The sequence below is a fragment of the Theropithecus gelada genome, chromosome 9, assembly GCF_003255815.1.
Source record: "Theropithecus gelada isolate Dixy chromosome 9, Tgel_1.0, whole genome shotgun sequence".
NCBI lineage: Eukaryota > Metazoa > Chordata > Mammalia > Primates > Cercopithecidae > Theropithecus > Theropithecus gelada.
This window is the reverse complement of record NC_037677.1, coordinates 106,577,839-106,590,899: the sequence shown is the minus strand read 5'-3', so window position 1 is coordinate 106,590,899 and position 13,061 is coordinate 106,577,839. Positions and strand designations below refer to the sequence as shown.

The window sequence follows — 13,061 nt, the reverse complement described above, 5'->3', positions numbered from 1 at the left end:
CAAAAAAAAAAAAAAAAAAAAAAAAAAAAAAAAAAAAAAAATAAAGTCAATACATTTTTATTCAAGGAATTCCATGTTGTGATTTCTTCCACTGTCCATCAAGGTCACTTTAGATCCCCTAAAAAGCTGGAGTCAAAAGATCTTCAAGTTTATCCTTTTTAATGAAACTGATCCAGCTGTCCTGTCAGCCCAAAATTACTTTGGCTTCTGTCATCTCCTTTTAATATGGGTATACTGATGAAGACTTCAAAATTCACCAAGAATCTTTGGGATCTAATTTCTTCAACCAATTGACTTTAGGGTCCTTTTGACTGCAGGTGGTGGGGATCTGCCTGGTTCTCAATTTGACACCCTCTCAATATGAATGAGTTCAAGTCGCATTCATTCCTAAGCGATCACTCAAGAATGGTACAGATGTGTGGAATATGCCAATACCTAAGGTAAAAAAGTAGATTATCTGGTTTTTCATAACATTTAGTAACTGTCTTTTTCAAACTTTTAGCAACTGTCTTGTAGTTCCTTCCCACAGATCTAACAATAGTTCTGTGAGTAAAGTAAAACCACAGAGTTACTCTATGAGGCGTTTCCAACGACGTGCAGGCTACAGGAAAAGCCCCATCGGGTTTTTTTTTTTTTTTTTGAGACGGAGTCTTGCCCTGTCCCCCAGGCCAGAGTGCCGTGGTGCGATCTCTGCCCGCTGCAAGCTCCGCCTACCGGGTTCATGCCATTCTCCTTTCGCAGCCTTCCTCGTAGCTGGGACTACAGATGCCCACCACCATGCCAGGCTAATTTTTTTTTTTTTCGTATTTTTAGTAGAGACGGGGTTTCACCGTGTTAACCAGGATGGTCTCGATCTCCTGACCTCGTGATCCGTCTATCTCGGCCTCCCAAAGTGCTGGGATTATAGACGTGAGCCACCGCGCCCAGCCGCAGAAGACCTATTAACTTCATATTCAGTTCCTGAAGGAATATAATCAAGGCAATACAGGGAGTCAGTATAAGGTAAAGTTGTGTGTTCAATATGGTAGCCACTAGCCACAAGCTATTTAAATGTAAATTAAAGAAAATTAAATGAGGCCGGGCGCGGTGGCTCAAGCCTGTAATCCCAGCACTTTGGGAGGCCGAGACGGGCGGATCATGAGGTCAGGAGATCGAGACCATCCTGGCTAATACGGTGAAACCCCGCCTCTACTAAAAAATACAAAAAACTAGCCGGGCGAAGTGGCGGGTGCCTGTAGTCCCAGCTACTTGGGAGGCTGAGGCAGGAGAATGGCGTAAACCCGAGAGGAGGAGCTTGCAGTGAGCTGAGATCTGGCCACTGCACTCCAGCCTGGGTGACAGAGCAAGACTCCGTCTCAAAAAAAAAAAAAAAAAAAAATTAAATGAATTAAAAATGTAGTTTCTCAGTCATACTAGGCATAGTAGGGGCTCAAGAGCCACATGTACCTAGTGGCCATTATATGGGAGAATGCAACATTAACCTTCTCACTAGAGAAAGTCCTATTGGACAGTGTTGGCCTGCAGTAATAGAGGCCAATTTCACAGTGTAGGTGTGGCTCCACCTGGGCCTGGAAGTATAGCAGAATTAGAAGACGAGGGAAAGGGTGTTCCAGCTGGGACAAATGGTGTTAAGAGATTGGAATGAACCTGGCATACTGGGCCAACACTCAGCAGAAGAGGACCAGCTGGAGTAGAACATTCCTTTTGAGGAACTGGGAAAGGCATCATCACTGATGGTAACAGGCACAGAGAATGCAGCGGAGAAGCCCAACCTCCTCCTCTCAATTCTCAATTGAAATTGAGATTGATGGGATTCCCATAATCTCACCCTTCACATTTACTCCACCCCATCAAGAGGAGAGGGTTCTGATTCAACCCTGGGCTTCTGATCTTGGAGGGTGGCAGCTTGGAGTCATAACTAGTTATCTGCTCTATTTGATTTTTTGTTTTTTTTTTTGTTTGTTTGTTTTTTTGAGACGGAGTCTTGCTCTGTAGCCGGGGCTGGAGTGCAGTGGCCGGATCTTAGCTCACTGCAAGCTCCGCCTCCCGGGTTTGCGCCATTCTCCTGCCTCAGCCTCCGGAGTAGCTGGGACTACAGGCGCCCGCCACCTCGCCCGGCTAGTTTTTTTTTGTATTTTTAGTAGAGACGGGGTTTCACCGTGTTAGCCAGGATGGTCTCGATCTCCTGACCTCGTGATCCGCCCGTCTCGGCCTCCCAAAGTGCTGGGATTACAGGCTTGAGCCACTGCGCCCGGCCAATCTGCTCTATTTGAAAACACTGCTGGGAATGGACTGTGTTGGGGACCCGAAATTGCAACCTGTGACCTTCCTCCCCACTTAAGCTGGCCTTTGAACCTGCTTTGTCACTGAGAAATGATGAAAAGCCCGGAAGTCAGCCCCACTTGAATTCAATTACTGGCACTTCTACTCACCAACCAAGTGCTTGTAGGCAAATAATTTAACTCCTCCAAACCTCAGTTTACCCATCTACAAAATAGTACTGGCCTCATAGGATAGTTACGATGGTTCAATGGGATAACAGTTGCAAGGGGCTTGGCCTAGTTCACAGCCAAATGAAATGAATAATCTGGCCGGGCGCGGTGGCTCACGCCTGTAATCCCAGCACTTTGGAAGGCCGAGGCGGGCGGATCACAAGGTCAGGAGATCGAGACCATGGTGAAACCCAGTCTCTACTAAAAATAGAAAAAATTAGCCGGGAGCAGTGGCGGGCGCCTGTAGTCCCAGCTACTCGGGAGGCTGAGGCCGGAGAATGGCGTGAACCCGGGAGGCGGAACTTGCAGTGAGCCGAGATTGCGCCACTGCACTCCAGCCTGGGCGACAGAGCGAGACTCCGTCTCAAAAAAAAAAATAAAATAAAATAAAATGAATAATCTATTCATTATGTTATTCCGCTACCACACTGAAGCTGTTTGCAGGTTCACTGCTGTTATTGTATCTGCTTCCTTCAGAATTAAAATTTTTTTTTTTTTTTTTTGAGACGGAGTCTCGCTCTGTCACCCAGGCTGGAGTGCAGTGGCTGGATCTCAGCTCACTGCAAGCTCCGCCTCCCGGGATCACGCCATTCTCCTGCCTCAGCCTCCTGAGTAGCTGGGACTACAGGCGCCCGCCACCTCACCCGGCTAGTTTTTTGTATTTTTAGTAGAGACGGGGTTTCACCGTGTTAGCCAGGATGGTCTCGATCTCCTGACCTCGTGATCCACCCGTCTCGGCCTCCCAAAGTGCTGGGATTACAGGCTTGAGCCACCGCGCCCGGCCAGAATTAAAATTTTTAAAAATATGATTGAATCCATCAGTTTTTTTCTCTAATGATTTGTGTTCTTTGTGTCTTATATAAAAAATGTTTCCTACCTCAAGATCTTAAAGATTGTCACCTATATTTTCTTCTAAAAGTGTTTTTAAGTATATTTTAAATTATAGAATAATATACTTAAAAGGTGCATGGATGATAAAAGTATAGCTCCAGGAATTTTCATAGAGTCCACACACCTATGTAAGCAGATCCAGATTAAGAAAGAGCATCATCAGAAGCCAGGGAGCCTCACTTGGGCCTCCTTTAGTCACAAGCCCCCTAGCCAGGGTAAGTATTAATCTGACTTCTAATGTAACACTTTAGTTTTTCCTGTTTTGAACTTTATAAAGGCCTACAGATGCAGCATATACTCTTAGGTGTCTGGGTCCTATTTGTGCGATTCATTCACACTGTGCATACAGCCATAGCTTTTTCATTCTTATGGCTTTACACTTTTCAACGGTGTGGATAGACCACAATTTATTTATCCATTTCACTGTTTTTAGACATTTGAGTAATTTCCAATTTTTGACTACAATGAACAGTGCTGCAATTGTATGTGCCTTTTGGTGAACATACGTACATATTTCTGTTGGGTGTGCAGGCCCAGGAGAGGATCATTCTGCAGTTGTTATCATAGTCTCCAAATGTTACAGCAGGAAGGCGGCTTGGGGTACATCCAGTCTGCCCTGTTGCAGAGAAGGGGAATACGGCCTAGTGCGGACAGTGATCTGCTGAGGTCCTGCAGCTCACATGTGGCAGAACTGGGTATCCTAAGAGCCAGAACCCTAATTTGTCCTGCTTTTCTACACCCCTGCTCACCTCCTCCAACTCCTCAAACTAGGAGCTCCAATTAAGGAAACTGCAGCCCCATAGGGCATTTACAATACTGCTTTCCTTTTTCTTTTCCTTTTTTAGAGACATGGCCTCACTCTGCTGCCCCAGCTGGAGTGCAGTGGCACAATCACAGCTCACTGCAGCCTCAAACTCCTGGGCTCAAGTGGTCCTCCCACTTCAGCCTCCTGAGTAGTTGAGACTACAGACATGTGCCACCATACCTGGCTAATTAAAAAAAAAATAGATATGTGGTTTCGCTATGTTGCCCAGGTTGGTCTTGAACGCCTGGCCTCAAGCAATTCTTTCACGTGGGCTTCCCAAAGCACTGGGAGTACAGGTGTGAGCAGCCACACCCAGCTTAATACTGCTTTCTCAACTCAGCTTCAGTTTTCCCTCCTTTTTGGTCAAACATTCCCTAAAAGCCCAGAATACCTCCATGCCTCTTTGTTCCAAGTCTGCTGTAGCTATTGTCCTCCATGGTCTTCTCTGAACACCCCCTGCTGCCCTGCAACATCTCCTCCTTTTCATTTTCAGCATACGTGGTAGCTCCCTTCTCTAGGACTCTCTAGCACTGTCTGGTATGTGGTATGGACCTGTCTGATAATTCCATTACACTTATAATAACAGCCCCTGCCCTCACCTGGCTCCCTGACAGCTGGTGATAATGCATGTATGACCCACCAACCATGGCTCCTTCCATTGGCTATCCTGGACCTCCTTGGATTTGTAATGTCCAACTGTATTGCTATAATCCTAGGGTGTGGGAGGCAGCATGGAAAGAGACGAGATGCTGCAAACCTAGCTGTAGAAGCGACCTGCCTAGGCTGGGCTGCGTCCCCTCGGCCAGGCACTGCTACGGGGCACTGGCATATTCCACCCAGGGCAGCTCTTTCTTCTGTTCAGTGACTTTGTCAACTTTGGTGCTGCTGAACCATCAAGACATTACTGTGAGGGCCCACTCCTTTACCTCCTTTAAATGTCAGGCTTCCAAAGAGGCCTTTCCTGACACTCCTAGATAGATTACACACCACTCCACTTCCAGCAACCCAATTTCCCTTCCCTTCCCTTTTATTTCTCTTTAACACTTATCACTGCCTTACATACTCTATTTTTATTTTATTGCTTGTCTTTTCCAACTAGAATGTAAGCTCCACATAGGCCAAGATTTTGGTTGATTTTGTTTTTTACTCTATTGCTGCCACTTAGACTGGTGCCTGGCATATCGGAGGACTAAAAAAAATTTGCTAAATACGTGAATAAATTCAGAAGTTATCTAGAATGGGTGTCTCGGTCCTGCTTACCATCCTTTTTAGGTATTCAAACTCTAAAGCATTGATTTTACCCTCTTTCTAAGGCTACATGACATTACCTAGACATTTGCCACATAAAAGATCTGCTGGTAAGTGATTTTTATTTGACGAGGGGGGACATTTCTCCTTTTTTATTGCAACACAAGGTCTGGCATGTGAGTTGCATGGAACAGGACACTTCAGCTGAACGGTAGGTCAACTTTGGCTGAAGCTGGGACAAAACAGCCCCCAAGTTTGACATCCACTGAGTGTTCTGCTGCCAGGTAGAGGCAGGGCTCGGTCATCGTTGACTCCCTTGTGGTGCCACTGAGCATAGTGCCTGGAACATAATAGGTGCTTGATAAATATTGCCCAATCCAGTCTTTCTCACATACTTCATTCTCTGCTTTTCTCAGTCAGTTGAATTTTGGGAAATTGCATAAGGGGATATTATTCAGCCTTAAAAAAAAGAAGGAGGCCCTGCTATTTGTGTCAACGTGGATGAACCTGCAGAACATTGTGCTAAGTAAAATAAGCCAGACGCAGAAAGAAAAATACTGCATTACCCCTCATTTTATTTGTGGAACCTAGAAAAAAAGAAAAAGTCAAATACATAGAAACAGAATTAAATGGTGGTTATGGCAGGGGGCAGGAAGATTAAGATTTTTTAGAAAATAGTTGCTAACTCACAAAAATGAAGAGACTTCACACCATCCCCTCCCCCAAATCTGTTAGCATTGGACCTGTAGCTCCTGCTTAAATTTTGCATTACTGGAGCAGAGGTATTGGGGCAGAGGTGGTATGTAGAGGGGCTCGTTCTGAGGATGTGCAATATCCTCAGACTGTAGAACAGGATGTGCAACATCCCAAGGTACAAAGGAAGGTGAGATGGGGGCCCAAAGAAGGTGCACGGATGAAGCAGAGGGTTGGGCAAAGCCTTGCCCAGCACAACAGCTTAAGGTTTTCAGCCTTTGAAAGCCTGTTTGCAGTTTTTTTTTATAGTTTATTTAAGGTGTACAACATGGTGTTTTGATATACATAGTGAAAATCCCACATAGTTACCCTTTTTGTGTGTGTGGGTGGCAAGAGCACCTAAAATATATTATTTTAGCAAATTTCCAGTGTACAATACAATATTATAATTGTAGCCCTCATGTTGTACATTAATCTCTAAATGTATTTACCCTACATATCTGAAACCGTGTACCCTTTGCCCTAAATATCCTCATTTCCTGTCCCCTGCCATAACCACCATTTAATTCTGTTTCTATGTATTTAACTTTTTCTTTTTTTCTAGGTTCCACAAATAAAATGAGAGATAATGCAGTATTTTTCTTTCTGTATCTGGCTTATTTTACTTAGCGTAATGTCCCGCAGGTTCATCCATGTTGACACAAATAGCAGGATCTCCTTTTTTTTTTTTTTTTTTTAAGGCTGAATGATATTCCCTTATGCAATTTCTTTATCCATTCATCTGTCAACAGACAGGAGCTGTTTCCATATCTTGAGCCTATTTGCAATTGAAGGGCACTGGAAACTGGTGATTGTGGTGTATAACGTGAGATTTTTAATCTATTACTTTTTTCTTCTTTACTTTACACCCACATGATTCCAATCCCCCCTAACTTCAAAGGAAGGAAGGAAGACCTGGTTGGTGACGAGGTCATACAATAGCAGCTTTTTGTTTTGCTCTCTTTCCATTTAAGAGTAGCCCCTCCTTTGTTTGAAGCTGCTGGAAGGTCTCTTTGTGCCAAAGAGCTGGGGGAAGCCATGGGAACAGGTTGTTTTCACAGCTGTGCTGAACTCCAACTCAGAGCTGTCCATCCCACTCCTCACACACTCGGGCAACTCTGGCGAAGAGGGAAAGGATGTAAGTCGTGCCCTCCCACATGTGTTCTGAGCTCATTTGTCTCTGAGCCTCACCCAGGGGCCTCTTAAGCTTTGACTGTTAAGGAGTGAGCCAAGGCTGCAGGAAAGGTGACTCTTTAGCATAACAGTAAGGCCTACCCCACGGGCAAATCTACTCTTGGTGTGTGCAGGTGCGCCTTGCTTTACACAATAAGGGCATTGACAAAACCCTAGACTGATGGGACCACATGCTGACCAGGGCCACCACCTCCTCTTGTGGAGGAGGAAACTGCTTTCCTCATAAGTTTAGTGAACTAGATGGTCTCCAAAGACTCTTCCAGTTTTGACCGTCTATGGTTTTATGAAGATGTAGAGATATCAGATTTTTAAAATGCACTGTGGGAGCTCTCCAGGAATAATAGAGCCAACATTTATTGTGCTCTTTCTGTGCTCCAGACCGTGCTAAGTACTTTTCTTGTGTTCTTTCTTTTAGTCTTCAGAATAGCCTTCAGAGTCAGGTATCCTTTTTCCCACTTTACAGATGAGGCTTAGAGAGAAAAAAGTAAGTTGCTCAAGATCTTACAGCTACTAAGGTGCAGAACAGGCATTCAAGCCTTGATCTATTTGACACCAAGGCTTGTGGGGTTAAATACCTGTGGTAAGGTGAAACTCCTTTCAGTGTCTGTGACCCAATTGCAGATTAAACTTTGGTCACCTCCAAGGACTAAGAGCTTGCGAAGAGCCAAAAAATGTGCAGTATGCTTTTCACAATCAACACATGAACGAGTCCAGGCATACCAGCTGACAGAGGACTTCAGTATGCGGAGCGTTTTGCTCCACAGGATCTGTTGGCCTGGGATCCACCGAAGCCTGCAGGTTACCATGGTGCACGCTACCAGTTAGCAATTGACTAAGATAGCTGATGGGCTGCACAGCAGCGTGAACTAAATAGCAATTTATGGAAACAAGGAAGGCCCAGCTCCTCACACTCGGGAAAGTGAAGGGCTTCAGTTCACAAGTCTGCATGCTGCTCCCACACCTACCCTTTGGAGAGAAATGCGCTCTGATGCAACATGCTTTTTTTTTTTTTAAATCTGCAGAGGCCTTGCTGCATCTGCTGCTTATTTTGTGAACTTAGGAAAGGGAGGCCCCACAGAGGCCCCACAGCCTCCTGCTCACCCTGCTGCTTCCCTCACAAGCCCTGCAAGCCTGCAAAGATCTTAGTTGCCCACCACTATCTGTCTGTCTGGTGCCTGTCTCTCTCTCTCTTTAACTGGGGCCATGTGGGGTGGGGGTACTTCTACAGACAGCAAATGCATAAACACCTCAAATATGTCTCAATTATCTGGAATAAGGGTCCCAAATTAAAATACTTTCAGAAACTAGGCAGGCAATATGATAAGAGAGGCCCACTGGACGTGTACTGGGAAGTACTGTCCAACTCTAGCCTCTTGCTTGCAAAATTTGAGCAGGAACCCACAAGTCCAATGCTAACAGATTTTTGGAGGGGCGTGGTGAAATCTCTTCTTTTTTTTTTTTAGAGACAGAGACTCCCTCTGTCGCCCAGGCTAGAGTGCAGTGGTGCTATCTCTGCTCACTGCAAGCTCTGCCTCCCAGGTTCACACCGTTCTCCTGCCTCAGCCTCCCAAGTAGCTGGGACTACAGGCGCCTGCCACGACGCCCGGTTAATTTTTTGTATTTTTAGTAGAGACGGGGTTTCACCGTGTTAGCCAGGATGGTCTCCATCTCCTGACTTCATGATCCGCCCACCTCGGCCTCCCAAAGTGCTAGGATTATAGGTGTGAGCCGCTGTGCCAGCCGAAATCTCTTCATTTTTATGAGTTGGCAACTATTTTCTAAACAATCTTTTTTTTTTTTTTTTTTTTTTGAGACGGAGTCTCGCTCTGTCGCCCAGGCTGGAGTGCAGTGGCCAGATCTCAGCTCACTGCAAGCTCCGCCTCCCAGGTTCATGCCATTCTCCTGCCTCAGCCTCCGGAGTAGCTGGCACTACAGGCGCCCGCCACCTCGCTCGGCTAGTTTTTTGTATTTTTTAGTAGAGACGGGGTTTCACCGTGTTTGCCAGGATGGTCTCGATCTCCTGACCTCGTGATCCGCCCGTCTCGGCCTCCCAAAGTGCTGGGATTACAGGCTTGAGCCACCGCACCCGGCCTCTAAACAATCTTAAAATACTTTGTAGGGTAAGCTACATACATCTATGGGCTAGAATCAGGCCATGGTACCCGGAATCACCTAATTCTCCACTTTGTTGTATGTATGAATGCAGCCCTTGCTCTTGGAATCATAATTGCCCCAGTGTTTGCTAAGCACAGCTGGCTGAGAGACTATAGGGTGAACTGATAAGAGGAATAGAAGGGAATCAGAAGACCTGGGTTTCAGTCTTGTTCTCTAATAAGCAGCTATGTGGCCTTGCTCACATGAATCTCAGTTTGGTTAGAGCATCTTTATCTATAAAATGAAGGCATTGATGAAGGAATCCTTAGGGCCCCTTCTAGTTCCAAACTTCCATGTCTATGCCTTTAAATGATTGAATTACTTTATTTTGTTTGTATCTAAAATACCTAGGCTAGATACTTAGAGACTTTGGCTTAAGCAGCACTGTGGTAACAAATCCGATTTACAAGAGTGAAGGAACCCTTGAAGTAGGATTTTTCCAAAGGATTCCTTAACAGGAGAGGCTAAAGAAGGGTTCACTCTAAAATTAAATGCCACTCCACTTCCCCAATGGCAAAAGCAATTAGGAATTTCATTTGAAATCTGGGGACGATTGATGGAAAAAAGAAAACAAATATATTAATAAAGAATAGTAAGAATGGTCATTGCTGGCAGGAATGGTGCAGCCACGTTACAAAAACAGTTCGTCAGTTATTCAAAATGTTAGGCATAGAGTTACCATATGACTCAGAAATTCCATCCTAGGTATTTATCCAAGAAAAATGAAATCTACCTACAAAAAAACTTAGGCATAAACATTCTAGCAGCATTATTCGTAACAGCCAAGAAGTAAAAACAACCTAAAAGTCCATTTGAATGGGTAAGTAAAATGTGGTACATTCATACAGGGGAATATTATTCTGCAAAAAAAGGAATGAAGTACTGATGAATGCTACATTACAGGTGAATCTTGAGAACACTAGGATAAGTGAAAGAGGCCAGTCACAGAGGATGATATGTTGTAGGATTTCATTTATCTGAAATGCTTGGAAGAGGCAACTCTTTTTTTTTTTTTTTTTTTTGTATTTTTAGTAGAGACGGGGTTTCACTGCATTAGCCAGGATGGTCTCGATCTCTTGACCTCGTGATCCGCCCGTCTCGGCCTCCCAAAGTGCTGGGATTACAGGCTTGAGCCACCGCGCCCGGCCTGGAAGAGGGAACTCTATAGAGATAGAAAGCAGATTAGTGGTTGCCTGTGACCGGGGAGGATGGGAGGAATGAAGAGTGATGCTAAAGGATACGAGATTTCTTTTTGGGGTGATAAAAATGTCCTAAAATTGGCTGGGCACAGTGGCTCATGCCTGTAATCCCAGCACTTTGGGAGGCCAAGGCAGGAGGATCACCTGAGGTCAGGAGTTTGAGACCAGCCAGGCCAACATGGTGAAACCCCATCTCTACTAAAAATACAAAGATTAGCCAGGCATGGAGACAGATGCTTGTAATCCCAGCTACTTGGGAGGCTGAGGCAGGAGAATTGCTTGAACCCAGGAGGCAGAGGTTGCAGTGAGCCGAGACTGCACCACTGCACTCCAGCCTGGGCAATAGAGTGAGACTGTGTTGGGTGCGGGGCGGGGGGGGGCGGATCCTAAAAGTGCCTGTGGGGATGGTTGTAAAACTCTGACTATAATAAAAGACATGAATAGGACACTTTAAAGAAGCAAACTGTATGGTAATATGAACTATGTCTCAATAAAGCTGTTTAAAAAAGAAAAAGGATAAAAAGGTTAACATGAAGGAGTAGATGAATAAAACCTTAAACGAAGGTTAATGAGAAACTAAGGAAAAAAATATATATGACTAGGTTATGTTACTAACATAATCTCTTTAGAACTGCTCACTGTATTTTGAGAAGGGGCTGCTTTTAGCAGGCAAATTGTGATCAGGGAAAGGGATGATTAACAATAATAAATAGTGATTTTCATTCTTGGATATGGTCCTAGGCACTAATTGTTTTTCTGAGTATTTTTATGCACTGTTTTGAAGCTCGGGCAGCCTGTTACTCTGTTTTTCAGCTCCAATTGTTTGAGTTTGGCAGATTTGAGTTAGTAATGAGGATGCATTATGGCAAGGGACACTCATGACATCAGTACACACAGGGCTGCCAGAATTCTGGGGGCTCTGCCAAGCCCCAGTGAGTTGCCCCAAGCCTTGCAAAATCCAAATTGCAAAACAAGAAGAATGAGGACTTGCTAGTTGGTGTTAAGTTTGGGGGATTCTATGTTTAAGTGCCAAAGGTGAAACCATTCTGACAAGAAGTAGTTACTTTAGCTTAGTTGCAAGGGCAATTTCAGTGGCGTTGAAATCCAGGCCATGCTTTGTCAGATTCTCCAGGAGGAGGAGTCACAAATTTGGATATCAATAGTGGTCTGGCAGGTAAAGTAGAACAGTGTTAAGTGGTTAAATGGAGGGCTTTCTGTCCCACTTCACAGGGCCAGTCCCTGTGCTGTTCATGTTCCTTGTTACTGTATAGAAGGAAAGACCAGTATTGCCAAACCAACCTTCTGATTTTTCAAAAGAGACCGAAGATGCTGATTTTTATTTTTTATTTTATTTATTTATTTATTTTGAGATGGCGTTTCACTCTTGTGGCCCAGGCTGGAGTGCAATGGCGTGATCTGCACTCACCGCAACCTCTGCCTCCTGGGTTCAAGTGATTCTCCTGCCTTAGACTTCCTGAGTAGCTGGGATTACAGGCATGCACCACCACGCCCGGCTAATTTTGTATTTTTAATAGAGACGGGGTTTCTCCATGTTGGTCAGGCTGGTCTTGAACTCCTGACCTCAGATGATCCGCCTGCCTCATCCTCCCAAAGTGCTGGAATTACAGGTGTGAGCCACTGTGCCCGACACGGAATTTTTTTTTTTTTTTTTTTTTTTTTTGAGACAGAGTCTTGCTCTGTCGCCCAGGCTGGAGTGCAGTGGCCAGATCTCGGCTCACTGCAAGCTCCGCCTCCCGGGTTTTACGCCATTCTCCTGCCTCAGCCTCCCGAGTAGCTGGGACTACAGGCGCCCGCCACCTCGCCCGGCTAGTTTTTTGTATTTTTTTAGTAGAGACGGGGTTTCACCGTGTTAGCCAGGATGGTCTCGATCTCCTGACCTCGTGATCCGCCCGTTTCGGCCTCCCAAAGTGCTGGGATTACAGGCTTGAGCCACCGCACCCGGCCCCGACACGGATTTTTAAATAGTGAAATCTTCCTCTTTGAATGTTTCCATCTAATTAGAATTTTAAAAGAAATGTATGGCCGGGCGCGGTGGCTCAAGCCTGTAATCCCAGCACTTTGGGAGGCCGAGACGGGCGGATCACGAGGTCAGGAGATCGAGACCATCCTGGCTAACACGGTGAAACCCCGTCTCTATTAAGAAATACAAAAAACTAGCCAGGCGAGGTGGCGGGCGTCTGTAGTCCCAGCTACTCGGGAGGCTGAGGCCGGAGAATGGCGTGAACCCGGGAGGCGGAGCTTGCAGTGAGCTGAGATCCCGCCACTGCACTCCAACCCGGGCGACAGAGCGAGACTCCGTCTCAAAAAAAAAAAAAAAAAAAAAAA

The 13,061-nt window shown here is 45.3% G+C and overlaps 1 non-coding gene across 1 annotated transcript; it reads right to left on the bottom strand.

Annotated features, from left to right (window-relative positions):
- Window positions 1-503: 503 nt before the first annotated feature.
- Window positions 504-627, bottom strand: LOC112632282. Its single transcript, XR_003121341.1, has one exon. It is a non-coding gene; the product is annotated as a small nucleolar RNA SNORA18 (small nucleolar RNA).
- Between the last annotated feature and the right edge of the window lie 12,434 nt (window positions 628-13,061).